The 24,185-nt window shown below is 40.8% G+C and overlaps 1 protein-coding gene across 1 annotated transcript in view; it reads right to left on the reverse strand.

Annotated features, from left to right (window-relative positions):
- The window catches only part of chst15b (carbohydrate (N-acetylgalactosamine 4-sulfate 6-O) sulfotransferase 15b), a 57,770-nt gene extending 33,874 nt beyond the window's left edge, over positions 1-23,896 (reverse strand). The window contains exon 1 of the mRNA XM_033611983.2: positions 23,682-23,896. The gene's annotated coding sequence lies outside the window, so the exon portion shown is untranslated. The remainder of the gene's footprint in view (positions 1-23,681) is intronic.
- Positions 23,897-24,185: the final 289 nt, after the last annotated feature.

The following is a 24,185-nucleotide window of genomic DNA, read 5'->3' on the forward strand; positions in this document are numbered from 1 at the left end:
AATAGAAAGAGGAGCATCTGTGTTTTTGGTGGTATTGAAAATGGATTTCTAATTACCCTGGTATACTGTAATACTGCCCAAACCCACATGACAAGATGACAGGACTTCACTTAGTGATTTTTCCTATACTGTCCGTGACTTGTGGTCATATTCCATACTACTTTAAATGCTCTCACACAATAGGAATGACAAAAACACTCCACAGCCTTCTAAATCATTCATTCCTCAGACCACAGCAACAGATGATCATTATACCTGGCTAGAGAAGCAGTCTGTGCAGCGGAGACCACACTGTCCTACTTCCCGGCTCTCTGGTATTTCAAATGGAGGAAATTAATTGCATGGCCTGCTGATGGGCCCCTGAAATGCCCTTTTTGTTTTGATTCAAAACAAAGCGCCAGCTGACTCTTGGGCTACAGAGAACTCACTGCTCCATATCACAGAATATTGTTAAAATATCTTAGTCATCTCCACAGACCTCCCTGTGTTGTTGTCTTCATCTTCGACTGCTGGAGAAGATTAAAAGGCCTTTTTTTCTATTGGGCATAACACTAACCCATTTTACAGTGGAGCTCAGATGTTTCCTGCTTGTTTTCTCTTTGAAAAATGGTGCAGGAAACTCTTAAAGACACTCTGTAAGACAATTTGCCTCAGTATATGTGTCGGTCCTCAGAGGACCAGAGGAGAGAGGTCTACTTATATGTCAGAGTATATTTTATTATTCAGTGCTGTTTACATAGCATGACGGCTTAAACTTGACTTATCTGCTGAAGCAACAGGCAGATTAGAGGTTGCGTTGGAGACTGGGAGGCAGGGGAATGCTATATGAGGTTATCCACAGAGCGAGTCGATAAGTTCAAGCATGCAAGCCTGATCCATATTACCATGAAGAGAATATATAACATGGTTAAATCCTTGAAAACAAATAAATCACTGGATTCCCAATTTCTAATAATGAGCTTAACAGAGCTGAGACAATTAGTCGATTTATCAATTGGTCCACTGAAAGAAAAGTAATCGCCAACTGTGTGGATAATTAATTTATAGTTTCAGTCATTTTGCAAGCAAAAATGTGAAACATTTGCTGGTTCCAGCCTCTTAAATGTCAGAACTTCATGCTTTTACTTAATAATTATGATAAGTACATGAAGAATCTTTGGGTTTTAGACAGTTTGAAGTGTTTTGAAGACTTCACTTTGGGCTCTGGGAAATTGTGATGAGTGTTTTTCACAATTCTTATCCCTCCGTGTTGGCGACAGCCGTGGCCGGAGGCATCATCTTTTCAGGTTATCTGTCCCTCCACTAGGGCTGGGCAATATAACGACTATGTATGATATATCGATATATTTTCAAGGAAGATATAAATTTAGACAACACCGTCCACACAGCTCCGCCCCAATCACTCACTCACACATTCTCTGGCAACAATTTGTCTGTTAAAATCTGTCTGATAGGTGTTTTTAAAAGTCTCTGTGTGTTCAGCTCTCAGTACTTCTGTAGCTTCTGACTGAATCTCTGTGGTTTGGAGTTTAGCTTCTTTCCTGCGTCCTGTTTTTACTTTAGATATCTGCTTTATTTTACTGTTTTCATGTTTGCTATCTGCCGTATTAGAAGTTGTGTGAAGTTGCTGCTCAAAAACAACAAAGTAACGGGGGACCTTAATTATGGAGAATCTAAAGGAAATGAAATATGTTTATCACTGAATTAGCCGAACTTTGTTAGCAGCTTTTCTTCAATAAAGGCAAGTCTAATAATACGGCAGGGAGGAAGAGCTGCAGACAGCAGCAAAAAACACAGGGGACTTCAGCTGTGGATCAGCTTGCAACTGAACATGTAGCCCACTTAGTAGAAAATACCGTGATATATCATGTATCGCCATTCAGCCTGAAAATACCAAGATATGAATTTTTGTTCATGTCGCCAGGCCTATCATCCACCCCTCCGTACGTCCATTGTTGTGAATACAATATCTCAGTGACAACGTGAGGGAATTTCTTCAAATTTGGCACAAACCTCCACTTGGACTCAACAATGAACTGATTAGGTTTTGGGGGGCTAAGATCACTGTGATCTTGTGTCCATTTCCTTCTCTTGAACATGAGATCTCAAAAAGGCTTTGAGGGAACTCCCTCAAATTTGGCACAAACGTCCACTTGGACTTACAGATGAAATTACTGGAATTTGGTGGTCAAGGTCACTGTGACCTCACAAAACATGTTTTTGCCATAACTTAAGAACTTATGTGCTATGACAAAATTTCACACAAATGTCTAATATGATAATAAAATGATGATGTGATGACATTTTATATCCGAAAGGTCGAAGGTCAGCTTCACCTTGCCATCATAATGTTCTGCAAAAGCAGTTTTCTTGTCATTTTTCAACGCCATATGTCAGGAACAGCAATTAAGACATTTGGTTGGATGCTGAATTGATGACACTAACCTTGAAACTGGTGATTGTTTTAAATCTTCTGTGTGTGAAACATCCATGCTTTAGAATTTCTAGCTTCTTTACTGCGACATTTATTTTTGAAACATCATCCTCTGTTATGGCTACATATGAGTTTGGACCGACATGGACGTAAACTGTAAACTTGACTAGTTTGCAGAGGCATACAACTGTGAGGCGGTAATTATTGTATGACATTTTATAGACTCAACGAATAATCCATTAATTGTGTAAATAAGTGAAAATTATAGTTGGTTTCAGCCCTAGAATTTAATCAGAGATTCATGAATGATGGAGAAAATCAAGACCACACTGGACAAAGAGTAAATATATATGTTCTTTCTAGATGCATAGTATACATTTACACATGCAACAGACAGTTTGAGGCACAGAGTAGGTTATGTAACAATGACTGATAAACAGGAGAATACAACGTAAACAAGTGATTATCCCTGATTCAATGTGCAGGTGTGTAAAGTAATACACGCACCCAGTGTTGCAGTGCCACTTTCTCCCTTTACAGACAGAAACATGGATTTTTCCAATAGACTTTGTGTCTGTGACAGTGGTAAAAAACAGATTAATACAAGTGGAATGTGCACAGCATAAACAATCTGCTGCTAGCTTGCCTTTACAGCCACACAGAATAGAGACAAAGGAAGCAAGCTCGGTGGTTCAAGGTGTGGAGGAATATAAAACATGAGGACAGAATAACAGAGTGGACTGAAAACCCAGCCATGAAGAGACTTGGGAGACCTTGAGAATAGAATAGCACATTCTGTCCACAGAGTCCTTGTGTGCAGCTGCCCAGGAGTACTCTCGACCTACTCTCACAGACTGATTTCAACCATCCACTGTCATACTGAAGAAGCAGTTTGTCATTCAGGAACAAGCCACAGCCATTTCCCCTTTAGGACCACTTACACATCCTCCAAAGCAAATAAGAAAAAAAGTGAAGAATAGAGTAAACGGCTAATGACTTCAGACTGTAAGCAGAAATTCAGTACTGCCTGCAGACTCTGGCAGTTTCCTGTTTATGGCTTTTTCTACATAAACAGCTGATGAGCTGACTGCAAACGCCAATACTAGCTGAAGGGCTGTAAACATGCATTTAATGCGTGTTCTCTTCTGAGAAACAATCTGCTCATTCTCGCTACCGTGACCTCTTAACATTTTCTTAGAGACGGGAAGTGGATTTTGGTTGACGTCCACCAAAAACACAGGAAGTACTGTGGGGCAGGAGTGTGATAGAAGCGGTCAGGAGGAAGAACAAAGAGGGTGTCATCTTTCTCCGCTGTGTCAGCCGGAGAAAGATGTTTTTCCGCCACGCCACTCACAATAATTAAAGTTCAGCATGAGGCCACTGCAAGGGTGGTACAGCCATGAGACTGAGCCTGACATGTGACACTGAATCAACCCCTGTGATTGGTTTAAGCTGGCCGGTGATAAATAGCTGCTGATGACACTGACACTGCCTCCTCCAGTATCAAGGCTATTTTAATTTGCAAGGGGGATCTTAAAGGGACAAGAGCTCTCTCTATAAACAGTGGATATATGTCCTACATATAGTGACTTCACTTATTCTCAGCAAAAAACAAACAAACATCATTTTTAGATTTTTACATTAGATAATTTTAACTGATATAAAGATGTGATTCTTAGTGGTGTGCTATGCAGTATTTTCTTAAAATAAAAGTAATCTCTCTAAATCATCACTTGTGACCCACTAGAAGTATGTGGCTTGTATTTTGACCCTGTTTTCTGCCTATATTTTCTTATTTTGCTATGTTTGGGACGTTCCTGGGCACAGCCCACATGAGGTCAGGACTTTCTAAAAAGGCAGGGATCAGGGTTCATGCGTCCAAGAGGAAGCAATAAAAATCATGGCTATAGTGCAGAAAAAAGCAAATAAAGCAAGGTCGACAAAGTTGGCTCCAAATCTTGGGTTGGCTTTCAGTTTCGCTGTCGATGCTGTTTACAAATAATAACTGACAGTTCCTGCATAATACACCTGTGAAGATTTCAGTCATGGATGATTTGGCGACACCTGTGATTACCCTGGTAAAAGCCAGTGCAGTTTACTATTACAGCAAACACTCCTTGAGCAGCTACTTTGTCTAAAAATCCACAGAAGAGCAGCTGGTATTTCTGTTATAGTGCAACCAAACAGTCTGGACACAGGAGAGTTGGTTACCTTGTTGAGGAATTGGAGGTGTGTTTGCCACCCGCAACTCTTTATCTAACAGCTCGCCGCAGCTGCTTTTTGTTATATTTACTCCTTTACAAAAATTGAAAATGCTCAGCTCATGAAAAAAGTATGAAAATGACCGTTATCTTTTTTCGCAGACACGTACTTCCATTCTCGTGAAGGCGTGGATCTCAATAACACCCTGAGGATATTTCTTCAAATTTGGCACAAACTTCCACTTGGACTCTACGAAGAACTGATTCGATTTTGGTGGTCGAAGGTCCCTGTGATCTTGTGTCCATTGTGTTCGTCTCATTCACTTGAATGTAATATCTCAAAAGAGCCTTAAGGGAATTCCCTCAAATTTGGCACAAATGTCAACTTAGACGTAAGGATGAAATGATTGGAATTTGGTGGCCAACATCACTGTGAGGGTGTAAACATGCCTCATGCATCGATCTTGCTCAATCCTTGACCATTTTAAAAAACTGTCCTTCTCATTAGTTATTTTGAAACAAAAACATGGGGAAATAGGTTTCAGGTTGAAAAATATGGAATTAACCCTTTATTTCAGAGTGGACTGTAAACAATGATGTTGTTATTAGCAAGATAAAATTTAATTTGATTACATGTGTGACTGCGTATATTGTTTCCTGTGACTTCTTTAAGCATGTGAAAGCAATCTGAGTCCAGCACAGGAATGGCACACCAGCATCAATAAAGAAACTACTATATAGAGGTGTAAACAGCATCAGAAATGGGGTTTAAAGTTATTAACATCTTAAAGGTTATAACTTTATCTAGATTTTATGTCTTTCATGCACCTAAAGGTTATGCTTTAACAAGATATTGATCACTGTAGTTTACAGTAAATGAGGTCCTCTTGTGATTGGGACATCTCAAAAAATGCCTCAAGTAATAGAAAGTGAAGAGAACAATGTTGAGAGATTGCCAATAGGCAGCTGGTTATGTAGGCAGTTTCTCTAAGCACACAAGAAACAGTTAGATTTTTATATTATTGATTTTTTAAAACCCCATTTTAATCATCAAAATAAATACATGCTCAAAATGAAAATTATGAGCCTTAACCATGGAGTATTAAAAAAATGAAATCAATTGGAAAAGGCATCATTGGTGGGAGTAAATGAAGTCAGAACCAAAGCAAGTTGCTGAAGCATGAAATTGCTCCTTACAATAGCTGGGGAGTACAAGAGAAACATCTGGAAATAGGATTGCATTGGGCTCCATCTCTACAGTGTACCACCGAGCCCACCAATAATAGAGCGAGCAGGAGCCCTATGCCCTGTCAAATATGTCACTTCCTTCTCCTGCTCCCCCGGGGGGCCGCAGCCCCATCTAATCATGTAAATCAAAACCATGTAACACCAAGCAAGAAAGAGAAGATCAGTATTCACTGTGGCTCAGAGTGGATTCATTCGTCATATTACCGAGGGAGAAGTCATCCATCACATTCCCCCAGATCACACACACTGTTGACTGAAGATCAGAATCTAATCTCCAGGAAGTCAGGCAGCAGGCCCCCCCAGGAGACCAGAGGACCTGACTGTGACCCGACTGAGGAGCCGCCAGGTCAAATTATCAACACAGCCTTCGGACACTTTCACTGCTGCGGAGGGTGGCGAGAAATGTGGCCTCTGCCCTGGATTCATAACTGCTGCTCAGCTGGGATCTCAGGCGGAGTCCCAGTTCAGCACTTTCTTCCATCTTATCTTTTATTCATTATTTTAATTTCACTGGCAGCCTCCCACCGCCTGGGCTCCTTCTGAGGTGGATAAGTGCTTATGATGGTGCCATTAAAAAGCGCAGAAAAACAATGGCTGCTATTTAAATTATTGATTGCGGTAATGGATATGTTATGAAGAGCATGGGGTGCACTGGTCTCCACACAGAACACATACAATGGGGCTAAATTGGGACTGAAAATGATAGCGTAGAAATGAGAGAAAAGGTGAAAGGCCGCGTGTTTTATCTGGGATGGGAGCCTACTTTACATCAAATTTTGAATAAATGATGGTAATTTTATTTGAAGAGCTGCGTCTTTAGCACAATAAACAATCAAGGAATTCTTGTGTGAATGAAAAGGAGCTTCAAGTTTGAGGGGCATATGCAAAACAGTGCTATGTTCGCACAGCAGCTTCCGATGAATAATGTATCAGGATGAACTTAGATGTGATGTGTCTGTAACTTATTATCTAACTTTAGAAAATTTATACCCCGATGAATTCAAATAATTTCGGAGATATCCTTGTGTATTTCCATATATTTCCTGCTACTGTCGGAGGTTTCTTTTTTTGGCATTAGATCTTTCTAACAGTGATCTTCCAGTCACTTTAATTCAGTTTCTCTATTTTATCTTCTGTGCAGCTTTCTGTGTCAGCGGTCAGATGTTTTTTTTTCTCTTGATCATAATCTTTGTTTGTGAAATATTAATCTGTCTTGCTGAAAGATTTTTGAGATGTAGGTTGAAATAAAAGATGTAGGAGAGACGGAGTTCAAGAATGCTGACTGACAGTGGAAAGTTCTATTGTGAGTTAGTTGTGGGGGGGAAGTAAACGAGAAGTCGTGACATATTACTTCATGGACACTCAGCGCTGCGTGGGTGGATTGGATGTTTTTGGGATTTGTGAAATATGTGCCAATCGGTTTCTCATCCCCTCAAGGTCCATCTCTCGTGTTTTTAAATCGCCAATAATGTGGGTGGCAACTGCAGCCTGAAACCTTTATATCGAGCACCATTAGCAACTCAGCATCAGAACTGTTTCCCAAGAAGGTGGATAAAAAATGAGGCTACCCACAGACAGTCGGACTGAAAGTGTCACTATTGGGATTACGTTAATACCCTTTAACTGGTGGAAATAAGAGAGGAACACTGACACTAGATTTCGCCCTTTACCTAATCTGACTCCGTCCTCCAGACAACCACCTTTTCATTTGTTCAGCAGTATACCAACACCTGCTCCTGCTCACCCCCTCACTCTCTTTATGAGACCTGACAGGCAGTCTCTCTACATGTGGACCAAAGTTCAATCTACTGTTAATCTTCCTTTTTGACAAGAAGCAGACAGAGCTGGGGGGAAAGCAGTTGGTAATTAATCCAATGGGAATGTTTACTGTTTCCAGTGGAATGCCTCTGAACCCACAGTGCAGCATAAATGGCTCCGATCCAAATCGGCTTACAGAAAATTTAGGGGAAAAACCGTGACACTTATATAAAAAGAAGAAAAAATGTTGCGGCTACGACTTCCAAGGCTATATATACAATTAAAACAATATTGCAGTTGTAGGGTATTTTTCCATCCTCATGTTGTCGCCCACTCACACTCCTGACATTTGTAGGACACATCTGTAAACACTATTCCGTGCCCTGGAAACACTGCGCTTCAAGTTGGTAAACCGCTACTAAAACGTGCCTTTATGGCACATCTGTGCAACATATAAATACAGTATGTATTTTAGTAAACTCAATTGGGCTATCGTGAGAGGCAATAAAGGCGAGAAATTGGAGACATAGATCCAAGTGCTCAGGATGTGTGTTACCAACAGAAGCTGTGAACGTAAAAGTCTGAGTGGCTAAAAACATGCATCAAACATGTGTGACTGATCCAGGAAAAAGCATCGAATTTTGTTAGCATATTTTGTTTCTGCGTTTCTGCTCTGTTTCCATTTTGCAACCTTAGATTCCTTAGATTCATCTGGCAGGCCACTGGGGGTCCAGACCCCTAGGCTGGAAACCGCAGGTTTATGCAACAAGAAACTATTTGACTCTGTAAACAGATTACTGCATGTATGCAGAATCTTTGGGCAATGGAACAAGATTTTGGTATTGGAAATGTTCTGGTTTCCAGTTGTAGTTTATTTGTAGCCCAATTAGTATTGGACAATCACATTTGAGCAGGTATTGGTTGCCTGCAGGTGAACAGTCTGTGTAAAGAGGTGGAACACATTGGCCAAAATGCAATCTTGGAACCCATCAGATATCGTCTGATGACTGTATAGCTCTTTTTTTTATGCATCCACGCCGGTTACAGCCATGGCTGGAGGCATAATGTTTTTGAATGTGTGTCAGTATGTACATCTATCCATCCCATTCTTGTGTATACAATATCTCAGAAACGGGGTGAGGTAACATCTTCAGATTTGGCATAAACATCCACTTGGACTCAAGGATGAACTATGAACTGATTAGAATGTGGTGGTTGAAGGTCACTGTGACCTTGCGTCCATATTATTCTCATGGACACAATATCTCAAGAAGGCCTTGAGGGGAAACATGCCCTTAGATTCAATTCTAGTTTTATTTGTCTTCATTAATATATAGATCTCACATTATAGAGATTAGCCAAAATGACCGGTGCACAGAAGAGGAAGTCTTGTACCCGAAATCTGCTTGCTACACCTGAGGCCTGTACTATGAAGCCAGTTCAAATATACCGAGGCTATATTTTCGTTATCTGGCTTGACTAACCCATCGCTTCGGCCGTCTGGATAACTGGTACTACAGAGCTGGTTATCCAATAGTTCAGTCAACGCTATCCAGCCACGAGCGCATTCATGTGAAAGAGGTGGGGGTGTTAATTACGAGCGACATCAGCAGAACCTAGTGTTGCACGGTATACCAGTACTAAAATAGTACCGCGGTACTAGAGTATTCCAAACGGTACTATACTGCATTTGGGAAATACCGGTACTTTGAGATTGATTCAGTTCATTAATTTAGTTAATTTATTTTACTCAATTATGCACACAAACACCTTTCTGGTCCTATTGGAGCACAGATTGCACATGTGGTGTGTATGACAACACCTGTATCAACATTCGCAGCTGGCGCATGTGAAAAAAGACAAGAGAAAGTCTGCCTCGCAAAGGGAGACAACGTGAGACAACACAAACTAGGTGGGACATTTGAGTTACCAAACCATGACGTCCGTACCGAGGTACTTATCGAATCATGATTTTTTTTGGTACCATTACACCCCTACTATTTATTGTTCTAAAGGTTTGTATCCAAAAGTACCGAAGAGTATCGAAAAGTATCGAAATTCATATTGGTATTGGTACCAAAACAAAGATTTTGGGATCATGACAACACTAGCAGAACCATGAATGAAGAAGGTTACTTTATATGATATGAGATGAAACGGTACCCAAAGTGCTTGCTACTATGAGACAGTAAAATGTCAGTGGCGTGGGATGTAAACGATACTCTGTAATCTTATAACGGAGATGTAGAAGAGTTGAAAACACTATCCAAGAGGTTATTGTCGGCCGAGACTTAAATGTTGTGTAGGTATCGATAAGCTATAAGTGACATTAGTGTAGAGTATTTTAGTTGGATGATGATGAAACTACTCTGAAAATGTCACATAAAACAGTGTAGTTGTAGTATAGGCCTCTAAACCACTGAAATGTTGGCCATCGCCCCCATGGGTGTGTTGTCATTAGACGATAGCTGATGGGTTCTGAGATGGCTTGAAAACCTTGTTTTTAGTTCAAAGACCATCAAGATTTCAGTTCTTTTAATTGGTTTTTAGGGGGTAACACAAAGAAGACTGTGTAATCCATCATACAGAGCTGGGCAAGAATTTAATAAATCGTTATTGTGATATGAAGCAAGCTACTATCTTAGATTATGGATATCACAATATCATAAGTGTTGTCTTTTCCTGCTTTTAGAGGCTATGTTACAGTAAAGTGATTCAATTTTCTGAACTTACAATTGTTCTAGCTCTTCTATTATTTATCTTTACCCAGTTAGTTATTGTATCTACATTGCTGACGGTTAGGCTAGTTATCAAAGATTCCACTGTGTTAGTATTTTATGAACGAACCAAGAGTCAATCCAATATTATCACTATATTAATCTTAAAGTATTTGGTCAAAAACATCATGATATTTGATTTTCTCTGTATTGCCCAGCCCTTGCATCAAATGAAGAAATAAAAGGCATCAGAAGTAGAGATAGGAGGTTTTCACCTGACAGTGCCTACACTGTTCTCAATGGCGACTTCTCATTCAGTGGCTCCAGCTTAGGGAATTCAATCATAACTTAATTGTTTTAAATCTATCACACTAACGCCTAATCAGCAAACACTTTACAGCTTGTTAGCAGTCAACGGTGTGATTATATGAAATTCCCGAAGTACATGTCACTACTGCACGTAACGCTCAAGGTTAACACAATGACTGTGCGATGAATTTGTAATGTGTAGAGATATTATTAGTCTTTGAGTTATTACTGACTAATGTTCCTTTCATTGATCAGAATGAAGGGGACACTTGGGATGTTGCAATTCATTGTTCTCAGTACACACATATATTTTGAGTAGATGCCCAACAGACAGATGACGGTGATGATGATGGCACCCTGGACTCAGAAGCTGGAGTCATTGAGGGCTTGACGGCAAAGCAAGGAAACTACGAGGAGCTCATTTGTTAAATCAAATGAGGCTTGAGAGAAACTTTCTTTCCAGCCGAGTTGTTTCTCTGCTTTTTCTCAACTTCCATCAAAAACACTTGTTTACTTACGACTAAAGCTGGAGGAAAACTTGAGTATCCCCCCCCCCCCCCCCCCCCCCAAAAAAAAAAAACCCACAATCTTTGTTAAATCCTGCACTTGTGAGGATTCCAGGAGTGACTCGTCGCAATCACAGAAATTCAGCTTTTCTCTGCAGAAACATAGACGGCTGTTGTCGCCCAGGAAAAAAAAAAAAAGTCAGCCAAGTTATTAAAGACTACATTTCCATCTGTGACGGCGTGCAGCGATGAGGAGAAGCACCACGGGCTGTGATGTTTTAAGAGCAGCTTCCTGTTTCGCCGTCCAATTCCCTGTTTTCTCAAAGTTCTCAAGGAGACGTATAGTAATCCTGTGCCGCAGCATTTCACACCTAGTTAACAGTCAGAGTTTCATCTCTAACTGCGCTGAGCCTCCTGCCAGATAGGGATATGTGCGCGGATTGAGTGTTAGCCTATGACTGCCAGGAAAACGTGTGAATTAACAAAACGTAGGCCATTACTGAGGCAGCTGGCTTACTGCTCCGCCGCTTGGGAGTGGGCCTGATGCAAACAGTTTTAGGGAGGCTACTCGAGGGCGTCCCAGCGGATCCATAATATTAACTTGGCCTGTGGATTTTCAACTTATAAGACGCTGTACTTTATCTTCTGCTTGCTACATTATACATGTGGCTCCACCATAATGAAGGCTTGGACAAATTCTCCAGGCTTAGCGGACAGGCAGGCAGGTTAATTCTCCAAATTAAGGGTGAGCATAAGGAGGTCTCCGTCTTAATACGGAGGATTAATTGCATGGTATCTTAATTTTAAAGGTTGCCAATATGTTTCACCTCTCTCACAGAAGGATCACTTGAACTGTAATTTGAGTGTGAGGTTTAGCATAAATCACAATAATACATCTGTCCTGCTCAGTATGCTCTGGAAGTAGATTGTAGAGGGAAAAAAAAACCCTGTTTAATCACAACTCTACCTGCTTGGCCACGTCCTGATAAATGTAGGGAGGGGGAGCGATGTTCTTACTACAACAGTACATCCATCTTGCAAAGTGTAAAAATTTCTGTGGTTCGCCAAAGGTTCATACTGGCAGCGGCTGCCTGCACAGATATAAAACTCCAGCTCCAAATTAACTTGGCAGGGATAATCCCACAAAATGATAGCTGCAGCGATGAAAATAACATTGCTACAAATTCCTTGTGACCCGGGCCAGGTCGGAGTGTGTCTCCACGCTGCCAGAGAGACTGAAAAATGCAAACAGCCCCTGCAGGTGCGTCTGACGCTTCTGCTGGACATTTTGAGGCCGTCTGGTAAGCAGATCTCGATGTTGACCCTTGAACTCAGACAGACAGACGTGCAGGTAGGTGGCAAGTGCATGCCAGTTTCTTGTTTATCCATCTGAGCTAGTTAAGACACCGCCTCTTGCTGTGGTTAAATTAGCCCCGGGGCTGCTGCTGCTGCTTGCACTTAGAATCACCACCTACACCATATGTTCACTTACTTGGAAGCTGGAGTAGCATTTTTCTGCGGCTTAGCGATGAGATGAAATTATCAGGAACAATCTCAATTTTTAGGTCACTCAAAAGAGGGAAAAAAAACAGTGTAGTGAGAATTGGCTGTAGTATTGAAAGGTTTCACAGTTGCTCATTTAAAAGGAGTAGCCGGAGGTAATTGGAAAATGAACACATCTCTCCCTGGCGCTGTATATTGTTGAGGTCCCCACAGGTCTGTGTCTAGGCCCATTAGAGTGACATCTGGAAGACAGATACTGTCTACACACACACTCACAGAGAGACACACACACATACACACACACACACACACATAGCCACTAATAGTGGGTGTATCTGCTAACCTAAGGGATTCCATGGCAACACATGAAAGCATCCATGATCCAGTGGCTGCATAAATATAGCTCGTAAAAGTCGTGTGTATGGGCAGAATCATGCTTCTTTTATTTGTCAGATCAGTTTCTCTATGGAAATGTATGTTTCTCATGTGGATGAAAAAATCAATAGTACAGGAATCTGGATGCACAATCCTTCCTGGGATGTCATTATTTCCTCTGATTAAAACTGGTGCATAATCGACAGCTTATTCGCACTTTCTCTCCATTTTTCTTTTGTCTTTCTTACCAGAGGATTTTCTGGAGCTATAAACGTCCCTTAATTACCAACATATACCTAAACAATAAAAAAAAAGGTATTTGTCAATGTCTTCCAAAAGGATTGTTAAAATTATTGATTTATACGATAGTTTTCTGACCTGCTAATAGTGTTGTCACAATACTGGAATTTCTAACTTTGATAAAATACCTTGAAAACAATCAAAATTCGATACCATTTTTGATAGCATGGTAAAAAACTAGCATAGTTGCTTGGTTAGCAGCAGAGAACAGCAGAATAACTATAGTAAACATTTACCAGAAGAGAGATCGAGAAAGAGCAGCTGGTAGCGGTGTATCAGTGCTGCGGAAAATTAGTTTAAAATGAGTTTCAAATATTTAGAATCCGTATGTTTCGATAACTCGGTATTTTTGATTGCCACCAACAAAACTGGTTAACGGTGCAATGTGTATTAACTAGCCACATGTTCCAAAGCTATCAATAGCAGCAGTTCGCCTCCAAGCCAACTTGAAAAACACTACTATCACATAATCTTCATGTGCAATTTTAGGAAGACCGTAGTAGCAAGAAAACAGCCAACTCAAAACCTTTTAATAATGCCATTGGGAAGTTTTTTGGCACTGTTAGCTTTAATATTAGTTGCAATGTCTGCACTTGTGTGTCTCTTGGCTTTTTGGTTTGGGGTTTCGGATTATCGGGCTCTAGACATGTTTGGCTTTAATTGACGCATGGATATAGATAATGAACGGACAATAGGCCTCCAAGCTGTTTTAGCATAGCCTAGCTATCTTAGCTTGGCTTCACACTGACCTGAAGTGGCTGACCTATCCACGCTAGTGTCATGCATTTCGGACCTTGGATTGTCTGATTGTCAGATTACGGAAGGAGAAGTTGAGGACATAAAGAGATTGCTTGTCGGGAGAGATTGCAGGTATCTAAAAACATTGCGAGGGCTCGACTTCTTCTTCCTCTCTGTTTGACTGAGGGCAGACACAATGCTACAGTGAGTCACTATCTCCTCTTTAAGTAAAAGTGGTGTTCAGGACGGGCTGGGGCTGGCTGGTTAGCATGCTCATTTCAGTAAATATCTCTGCAACACATAACATCAAATCCTCACATTCTGTTGGTGATATTAGTTTAATTTCTAATGTTTTAAACTAAAATTCTGGTCATATTGCACCTTTTACATCTGACTGTCAATCACAGCCTCATCCCTCACTGTGAGTCTTCTCGCAGCAGGAAATGCCTTTTGGGCATGCGGGGACAACTGATCCAGGTGTAAATCACTTTTAATTAGAAGGCTTTAAAAGTCTGACATGTGTCTGTGTGTTAAGATTTGTCTGAGTTCTGACTCTGAGAGAGAGTGTGAATTTTGACGCAAATTGCTGCAATTGAGCGCTAAGAGTTTTTAAGTGCCTTAATTGCCTTTCAACTCAAGCAGCATCCTTACCTCATGTCTCTCCCTCCTTGCACTCCTTCAACTCTCCTGCACCCCTCTGGGGAGGTGCGCCTCACAACAACAACAAAAAAATTCTGGAAAATTAATTGAAAGACAAAAACAATGGTCCTTAACTATGCATTGTTTTTTAACAATTGTAATGCTTATAATGAAGAGATAAGACCAGTGATGTATTTAGAAAACAGGGTTGTTGTTTTTTTTACATAATTATAAACACACAATTTTCACTGCATAAGTAATATTATCCCTCCTCTTTGCACAGTCCCATAAATCAAACCACTAGCTGCATAAGGGGGCTGTTCTCATTCGCCAGAGTTCATCTATATAGCACAACTGGGTACAGATGGTGAGGGAAATAAAAGCCAGTTTAGTTTCCCATGCGTCATTAATACAAGCAATGACCCCCAACTTGGCAGCGGCGCACAGCAACTCTGGGATGCCAGATTTACCTTCTTACTCAGCACCTCAAAGTCCCAGCATGATGTCCGCAATTACACAGTGTCTTGTGTTATTGCAGGAGAAGTGTCCTACAGATATGTCAAGAACAAGTCACGCATTTTGAAAACATGTTGGTATTCATGTATGAGGTGTGTTCTCACATCATATGTTGCAATTATAGCTTCATAATCAGCATGTGTGATCATTTATTTTTTAATTGCGACTTCACATAGTACCTTTTTACCTGTAATTTGTTTCTTCAGGGAGTTAGAAATATGATGTATCCAGAAGGCATATTGTATGTGGTTTGAAATTACAAGCAGGTGTATATGTGTGACGTTTTTATTAAAGTGCTATCTCTGACTTGTAAACGTCTCAAGCACTCCAAATAATGTTGGAGAGAAAGACCATATAAAATGACACCCTTCGAGTTCAGACCTTGAAGACTATGACGAGATTGACCACAACCGGAAAGAGAATGAAGTATGCAAGACGCTGCCACGCTTCCTCCTTGTTTACTAGAGCCAATAACACTTGAGAAAAAAAACCTCCATGCAAGTCATTCACGAGATAAAGCAGATTAATGTCTGTCAGCATGTTAGCTTAATCACTGGAAGCTCATCAATCACGGTGACAAATAGCCTCGGACCGCTGCTTCAACCAGACAGCATCTTCTGGAGCGTTTGCTCCTCCACAGCCACATAAATCCTGCCCGCTGATCCACTACTCTCATCAGGAATACATAACATAACTTCATTGGAGGATCCATCCATCACTGGGCTCCTGCATGCACCATTATTTTCAGAAGCCCAACTTCTGCACTTGAGCGCAGCCAGAAAGCAGCCGGATACTGTCTCCGGTACAGATCGTTCAGTCTAAAACTGGAGCCTGCTGTCACTTGGCTGCCAGCTCACAGAAACAGCAGTCTGTCTATGAAACATTTATGCAACAAAGGGTTACTGGTGACAGGAGTGAAGCTAAAGATGGCATCTTTAAGAGCTGACATGTTTTGATAGGCTGCTGAACAACTTTACTTTAAATAGATACACTGAAGAAAACAGGATGTGACAGTCGGTTTGTTTATGTTGATAAGAGAAACTCAATCTGCATACTGATGAGGTAGATGTATGTTTCCCCTATGGCAGTTAAAGGATGTGCAGTGTTCAGTTTAACCATCAAGACTAAGTATCTAATAATAGGGTCACAAAAAAAATATTTTTATACTGATTTATCTGTTAATTGCTTTTTTTTTATCTGTGTGCTTAATTGTTTAGTCTGTAGAATGTCAAAAAATTATGAAAAATACTGCTCACAATGTCCCCAAGCCCCAAGGTGACTTTTATTAAGTTGCTTGTTTAGTGCAACCAACTAGAGTTTGGTGATAAAACAATAACAATTATTTTGATATAATTTGCCTTGATAGAAATATAACAAATGTTTGATAAATGTTTAATATAATTAAACTAATGCATCTTAAATGCAAGGTGCCAAAACAGGAGAAGAAGACACGGCCAGCTACGTAATCCCTAAAGTGTTAAACTGTCTGTACAAAGAGTTTGACATGCTGCTGGCCAGAATTAAGATACCCTATTCTCATTTTATTGATTTAAATTTTTGGATTGTTTTAAATCTCGTATTTGTTAAATGTTCCGCTTTTTGCCAAGTGTTTGTCATGCTCACAAAATAAAATATAGTTTGAACCACAAATTACCATATGATTTCTTTGCCTTTAACTCAGTAGCAAAAGACATGATGATTTGACATTTATCATTATAATTTTCTATCTGACCAAATGTCTCCCCTTATGTTGAGTAATGGCCAGAAAAGTGTTTTATGCAGAATATTATGATGTTACAGTGATGTTGACCTTTGACCTTTTGGATATAAATTGTCACCACTTCATTATATCCTCATAGACATTTGTGTGAAGTTTTGTCATAATTAGCATAAGAATTATTGAGTTATGGACAAAAACATGTCTTGTGAGGTCATAGTGACCTTGACCTTTGATCTTTAACCACCAAAATCTAGTTTACTTTAGTCCAAGTGGACATTGGTGTCAAATTTGAAGGAAGTCCTTTAAGGTGCTCCTGAGATATCACGTTCACAAGAATGAGACATATGCAAGCTCACATTGACCTTGACCTTTGACCACCAAAATATAATCAGTTCATTGTTGATTCCAAGTAATATTTGTGCCAAAACAGAAGAAATTCCCTCAATCTGTTCTTGACATATTGCGTTTATGAGAATGCCAAAGATGAGGTCACAGTGACTGTTGACCTTTGACCACCAAACTCTAATCAGTTCATCTTTGACTCAAAGTGGATTTTTGTGCCAAGGTTGAAGAATTACTCTCAAGGTGGTCTTTAGATATTGCATTCCCGCAAATGAAATTGACGCAAGGTCACAGTGACCTTAACCTTTGACAGATGACCACCAAAAACTAATCAGTTCTTTGCTGAGTCCAAGTGGACAACACATTCTCACTCCGACCTCGTCACATATTGACATTTAGTCATGGACCTTCACGTTCACATATGACATGAAAGGTACCCTGGGTGCGTTGGTTGTTGACATTCTGGGACAGCGTGTCAAGTTCTGCCTGTTACGTGCATTGTCTTCTTACCATTACGTCGGTACAACACCAAAAATTGACTTTTTTTTCCCTTCAACAGCAAACACACATGGTTGGGTTTAGGAAAAAAGAAAAAGGTTTGGCTTAGGAATCTTACAGGACGCAAATACTGCTCTCTCTGGTGAAAGTCAGTGTTTGTTGGACCCCTCCTGCTCACCCCAGTCGGAATTTCGCCCCCTTAACATTCGTCCTTGTCCCGCCACGTTCCTCCCTGATGCCGATGGGTGCCGTTAAACTCTAACGGCAACCGACCGCATATAATGCCAACATTAACGGACGTCTTTTTTTGTTGGTTTCTGATGCCACAAGTCACTGCCCAAGCACTGCATCTTGATGACTTTAGTGTGAGAACACGGTCAAGTGGACATTTGTGCCAGATTTGAAGAAAGTCCCTTGGACGTTCTTGAGATATCGCGCTCCCAAGGATGGAATGGATGGACGGATGGACAACTTGAAAACATAATGCCTCAAGCTATGGCTGTCGCGGGTGCCGAGGCATAAAAATTGCTAAGGTTGTCTGTCATTGACTGAAGGACTACAGAGACAACAGCAAGGTCAAAACACTGCCAAATGCTAACGCCAAGGCTACATCACAGAATGGCTGAATGCCATCACGTACAATTTATGACTGAAAAGAAAAGGTACTAAAAAAGGCCAGTTCTGACACTTTCTCATGCAGGCACCAAATCTTTGAGCTTGAGATACATAAGACTACATGCTATTTGAAGGACAGTCACCTGACCCTGTAATGTGTTAATGTTGCCTGCATTCACACAGGTTAAAAGTCCATATGGACGGACTCCGTGCCCTCTGCCCCAGAGGAGCCCCATCAATCTGCATGCAGCAGCCCCTGATGCACACTTGACACTAACCTTCCTGCAGCCAGTGACTGAAATAAAAGACCCCTGAAAGAGAGGTCAAATGCTTCATTTGAGAAACACAGTGTGCTGCTTCAGGCTCTCAGGCTGAAAAGGGAGATGTATCCCACAGAAAGAAAAAACAGAAGGTGTCAGAGTTATCAGAGCAAGGCCAGACTGTGTGAGTCACGGGGAAAAATACAAGGGAATGCAGGGTATCTAAAAGACTGGTCAGAGGTTTTGGGGATGAGACATGGATGCTTTAGGACAGTCGCTTGCCCCGTCTGGTGCAAAATGTCCCAGACAGGCCTCACAAAAGACAAAGTGGAGCAAGAGGAAGTTGGCAGGAAGTCAGGCAGCACAGTGTTTATCATTGCTTCTGATTTCAAGTGAATTTTTATGACTCATAACACGGCCAGGACAAAATAATATAAATCTATTTCTAAATATGCACGTTTCCTCAGATTTATTGGCGGCGATAAAGACAGCCCTCTCCTTTTGAGAATTAAAACAGTGCGAATAAACAAGAGCAGTAGTGTGTTAAATCCGTGCGACGTTAAATGCAGCATGGCAGAATAATTCACACCAAAGTCTTCATTTGGACCCCGAATGTCTCAGCTAATAAAAGCTGCTGCACAAAATCCACTGTGCGTGTTTTGCAAATTATACAAAGACACAATAGTGTAACAACGTGGGAACAAGACAGTCAAATAATGCCAACCAATTCCCAGAAGCACCCCTCCACCCCCACTTCCACACACACACACAAACATACAGCTTTGAAGTAACACTTGTTTTCATCTTCTGGACTCAAACTAATCCAGTCTGTGTTTGTACATTTGTCCAAACACGAGGATACGTTTTATCACTGTCACCGTCTAATGACCGCCGTGATTCTGAAAAGGGCAACAGCTCTGTGCATGTTTGCTGCCACACTCTCCCCACTTTGCATGATGAAGTGGCTCTAAAAAGGCCATGCAAATTGAATTCCCTGAGATTCCCCCAGCCGTTTCAATATAATTCCCCCTTTTCTTTTGAAATCTCCAACAAAGATTTCAATAACAAAGGCTTTCCCTCTTTGTCTGTATTGCAATAATTATGAGTCTAAGAAGCATCACTGGAACCAATGATGGAAAATTCATCTTAAAAGCTGCATTTCGTGCTGTGATCACATTTACATGTAATCAAAGTCTGGTTGAAAAGACTCTTACATCTTGCTTTCTCTTAATTGATTGAAGAGTTGTGACATAAATATTATTCATTCATAGTTTTGTCTCTATTATGTTGCACAAAGCCCTGCTTCACATGCAGATTAAACAACGCTTGGCAGTGTGATTCATTGTTTATTTACTTTAAGTTCCCCCTAAATGAATACTTCATCAGCCCACTACAAAGACCCAAGTTAACGCTGCATCTAAATCAAGAACGATCAGCCGGAAATATTACAGCTCAACTTATCTCGGACAGAGCCATTCATCAAAGTGCCTCAGTCACTCCGCGGAAATCTGTGGTGGGAGAGATGAAATGAGCTCAAACAAAACAGAGTGCCTGCAAGAGGCCGTGCACACTACACCCAGTTGTGGCATTTAAATCATTCTAATCATCCATCCCACTCGCTGTATAATAATATACTGCAGTGAGAGAGAGAATCCCCCACCACGTTTACAACGCCTACGTCTCGGCTTCCCACACAGACTCTGTGTCAACTTGTAAGCAAACTGCTACACTCTAACATAGCACACACAGAGGCTGTGTCTAGCCTAGGCAGTAATTAGAATATATATTGATAAATATTATATATATATATATATATATATATATATATATATAGATTTTTTTTTTCTCTGCTACAAAAGGCTACCATGCACTGTTGCCTGATAAAATCATTAGCAAATGAAATTATAATCATAAATAAACTTAACATTGACATTATTATCAATATTACAGTGTATTGTAGTTTTGTGTGTGTTTTGTGCAAGCGGCACTGCCGTTCCCCATCAGAAGTCATTGCTCGACTGCTGTAAGTAGGTGCAATCTATAGCCCTTTTTACACAGATATTGCATTAAAGCACCACTACGAAGTCCCTTCTTTATGCCACCTTTGCATTTTTTTACACAGATAAAATTAACAGCGTCATCATGCTGGTCTAGCACCTAAATTTAAACAGCATGCCGGCATCCCGGAAGCAAAAAGGGGGTTATGGGAATGACGCTTAACACAATAGCGTCAGCGTGGGCAGCACTTTCTAAAACAACAGCATTACATGGCAAAAACAATCATTTAACTTCCCTGTTACATGGCAGCTAATCTCATCCTCTGCTTGGAGGGTAAGAAGCTCCCGGACCTCATTGTTTTTCTAATTTGTGCACATTTTCAGCTGCTGTTCTTTTTCTTTGAGTTAGCTGCTAACTGCCACTAGCTGCTTTTTAAATCTCCTGCAGCAGGTTGCACAAAAACACGTCAAAATGTGTCCCTTTTTATACAGACATCAATTCAGCGCTGTTACTACCTTTGCTGCCGGCTTAAAGGCAAGACAACTCTGTCCCTCATTCCGCAGTCGTACCTTTTATAGAGACAGTCCCGCCTTGAGCAGGCAGTGTAAAACGGGCTAATGTCAAACACCATACTGTCTCTGTTTTATTACTTTCAAATGCATTACAAAGTTGGAAAACTAGAATGTAATATGTGTGATATGTAGGCTTTATTTCTGTCAATTTTTATAGTTTTTGTAAAGTTTTTGTATGTCTTAAAATATAGCTGGAGAACTCTTGAGAACTGCTGATCTAAGATGTCTATTTTAAAGTGCTCTGAAATGGTCCATTAGCTTTTAAGTTCTGAAAAATGTATCCATGGGGATCTCCCACTGACCCCTCCCCAAGAGTTGGGTTGCAGAAGGTGTGATTGAAAATGGTCCTCTCCAATATTAAACAGTAGGGGTGTCACAATATGATATTATCACGATACTTAAGTCACGATCCAATATTATTGCGATATTAAATATATATTGCGATATACTGCAATTTATTATCTTTTTTTTCAACTGTAAATTATGTCCCCAGAAGGAAAACTTTGTTAGCATCTGTTTTATCTAAGAAGATAAAAGTTTTCAGTCTGTTCATTTCACTTCAGCCATTCTTTTGCAGCAGCACAATGTGTCTCATGGACTGAAAATGTTATTGATTATATTATTCTAGTTGGCTACCAAAAGTTTAATTTGTATTCGTAACATAATTAATTTATAGAATAAAAAAATTGATACTTGGCACTGTGTGACGATACGATATTGCCACACAAAAGTATCACGATACTTTGCTGTATCAATTTTTTTCCCCCCTCACTATTAAATAGGTGATCACAGCCCTGTATCTAGCCATGTTACTATTACCATTAACAGATATTTATTTTATTGATATCAGATTATTAGTTTGATATCTAAAATGTCACAAAAACAAATAAAAAAGGCCATTACAAGTTCCCACAGCCCCAAATTATGTCTACAAATTGCTTTGTTTGTCCAGTTAAAAGTCCAAAAGAGACAACAATCAGAGAAAAGCAGCAAAATCCTCACTTTGAGAGGCTGAAGCCGGAGAATATGTAACATTTTTTGCTTGATAAATAACTCAGACATTTTCCCTCATTCGACTAATCGATTAACTGCTCTGGCCCTAGCGCTCCTGACTTCTTCATTTTCATCCCCTCCGCCTGCCTTTTCCCCTCAGTTTCTTTATGTATGAAACCTTCATGGCTAATGTGCTGGCAAGCAGCTACCATGTGTGTAATTGAAAGCTCAAGTACAGTAATTAAAAACCCTCGTGTTACAATGCACATTAACTTATTCAACTTGAAAGTAATGAGGGGAAGAGGGAGGGAGGTTAACGTGACGCGATGCACCCCGAGGGCTTGTCTTAACCATTAGCCCAAACTTATCAGCCCTGACATGAATCCATATTGTAGAGGCGTAATGCAGATCTCTATGTGTCAGGGTGCATGTAAATGAGTCTGGCAGAGAGATCCCAGATCTGTTATATATTTAGGAGTCAATTAATGATGCTGTGGTGTGAGCTGTGAGAGGTTTAATTAGCAGGTGCTCTGATGGCTCCTTAGATTCTGAACACACTGTTCTCCATCACATCTAATGATCTAAATAGGAGCTATGAGGTGCAGCCAGGCACCTTGAACTGGCAGAAAAATCTCTTTTACGCATGGTGATCCATCTCACCAGTATTCCCAGTCAGTCCCACATTTGCCTCGAGGCTGTCTATGGTCTATTTGGTGTCTCAGGTAGGACAAAGAGACGAGAGGACCACTCCGTCCCCTCCTGAGGCTTCCCCTGCTCTCATTGGTCAGCGGGAAATCCTTTTGTTTTGGCTCTCACGGTAGACAACGCATCCCATGAATGGGAAGCCAAAAATATTCCAGCACAACCACAAAGGAAAATGTGCCACATGTCTGATTCTGGGAGTAAAACCTGCCTTTCAGAGCACCGATCGCGACTGTGATTAGATATTTCCGATAATAATTGATCATAATCTGGGTCATATTCTTCCAGGACACGCGCCTGACATGCTGTTAACTCTCCAGAAGCAGCAGCAGCTCATTTTCTTCCACTTTAAACCGAGGCAAACTCCACTCTTGAGTTAGATTAGAATACATAGTGACCCATTCATTCTCTACGGGTAGCGGGCGCCTCTCCGCTGAAAGGAGCCCGTTATATTGGCGATGTCTCCGGTTGTGTACAGGGCACACACACACACACACACACACACACACACACACACACACACACACACACGCACTCACAGTCAAATCACCTAAAAAACTTTTCCATTTCTGCACACACCCGCTTCGCAGTCTGGAAACCGAGGGCATGAACTTCACCGACTCGGAACTGATGCAGACAATAAGAGCAAAAGCTGCAAATGCATTGACAGGAATCAAAAGGCTGGAGAAATAACAGTGTGTGTGAGTGTGTGAGTGTGTGTGTGTCTGAAAACCTACCATGAGTTTTTCTTGCAGCGCTCACGCGACCACCCGGATCAAACAACTTGTCATCGCCGGCTCGTATATTTCCATTCCGGTCACCGGTCACGGGATTAATGGCATTTATAAGTCCGTGTAATTATTATTTCTTCCCCCCTCTCTCCGCTGGCGGTTACATGTGAACAAGTTGTAGAGTCTGTGCGCTGTGACAGCCTCTCTTTCTCTTCTGCTCCTCTCTCAGGCTCCCGGTATGAACGGTGGGAGTCACTCAGCCTCTCTCTCTGTGTCTGTCTCTCTAATGGTGGTAAGGGTGAGGGGTGAGGGGCAGTGAAAGGGGGAGGGTGCAGGGGTCCCTTCATAGGAGCAACTGTAAGACTATAATCTCTTTGCAAGCAGGAAATCTACATCTGCTGGAAAGGAATACGAATAAACATCATAAAATACAAATTTAAAGGGTCACTTCACAAATTTCAAACAACATTTTTCCCACTTTAAATTGTACACAGTCGTTTAGGCAGTATT

Source organism: Epinephelus lanceolatus, chromosome 21 (genome assembly GCF_041903045.1).
Source record: "Epinephelus lanceolatus isolate andai-2023 chromosome 21, ASM4190304v1, whole genome shotgun sequence".
Lineage (NCBI taxonomy): Eukaryota > Metazoa > Chordata > Actinopteri > Perciformes > Serranidae > Epinephelus > Epinephelus lanceolatus.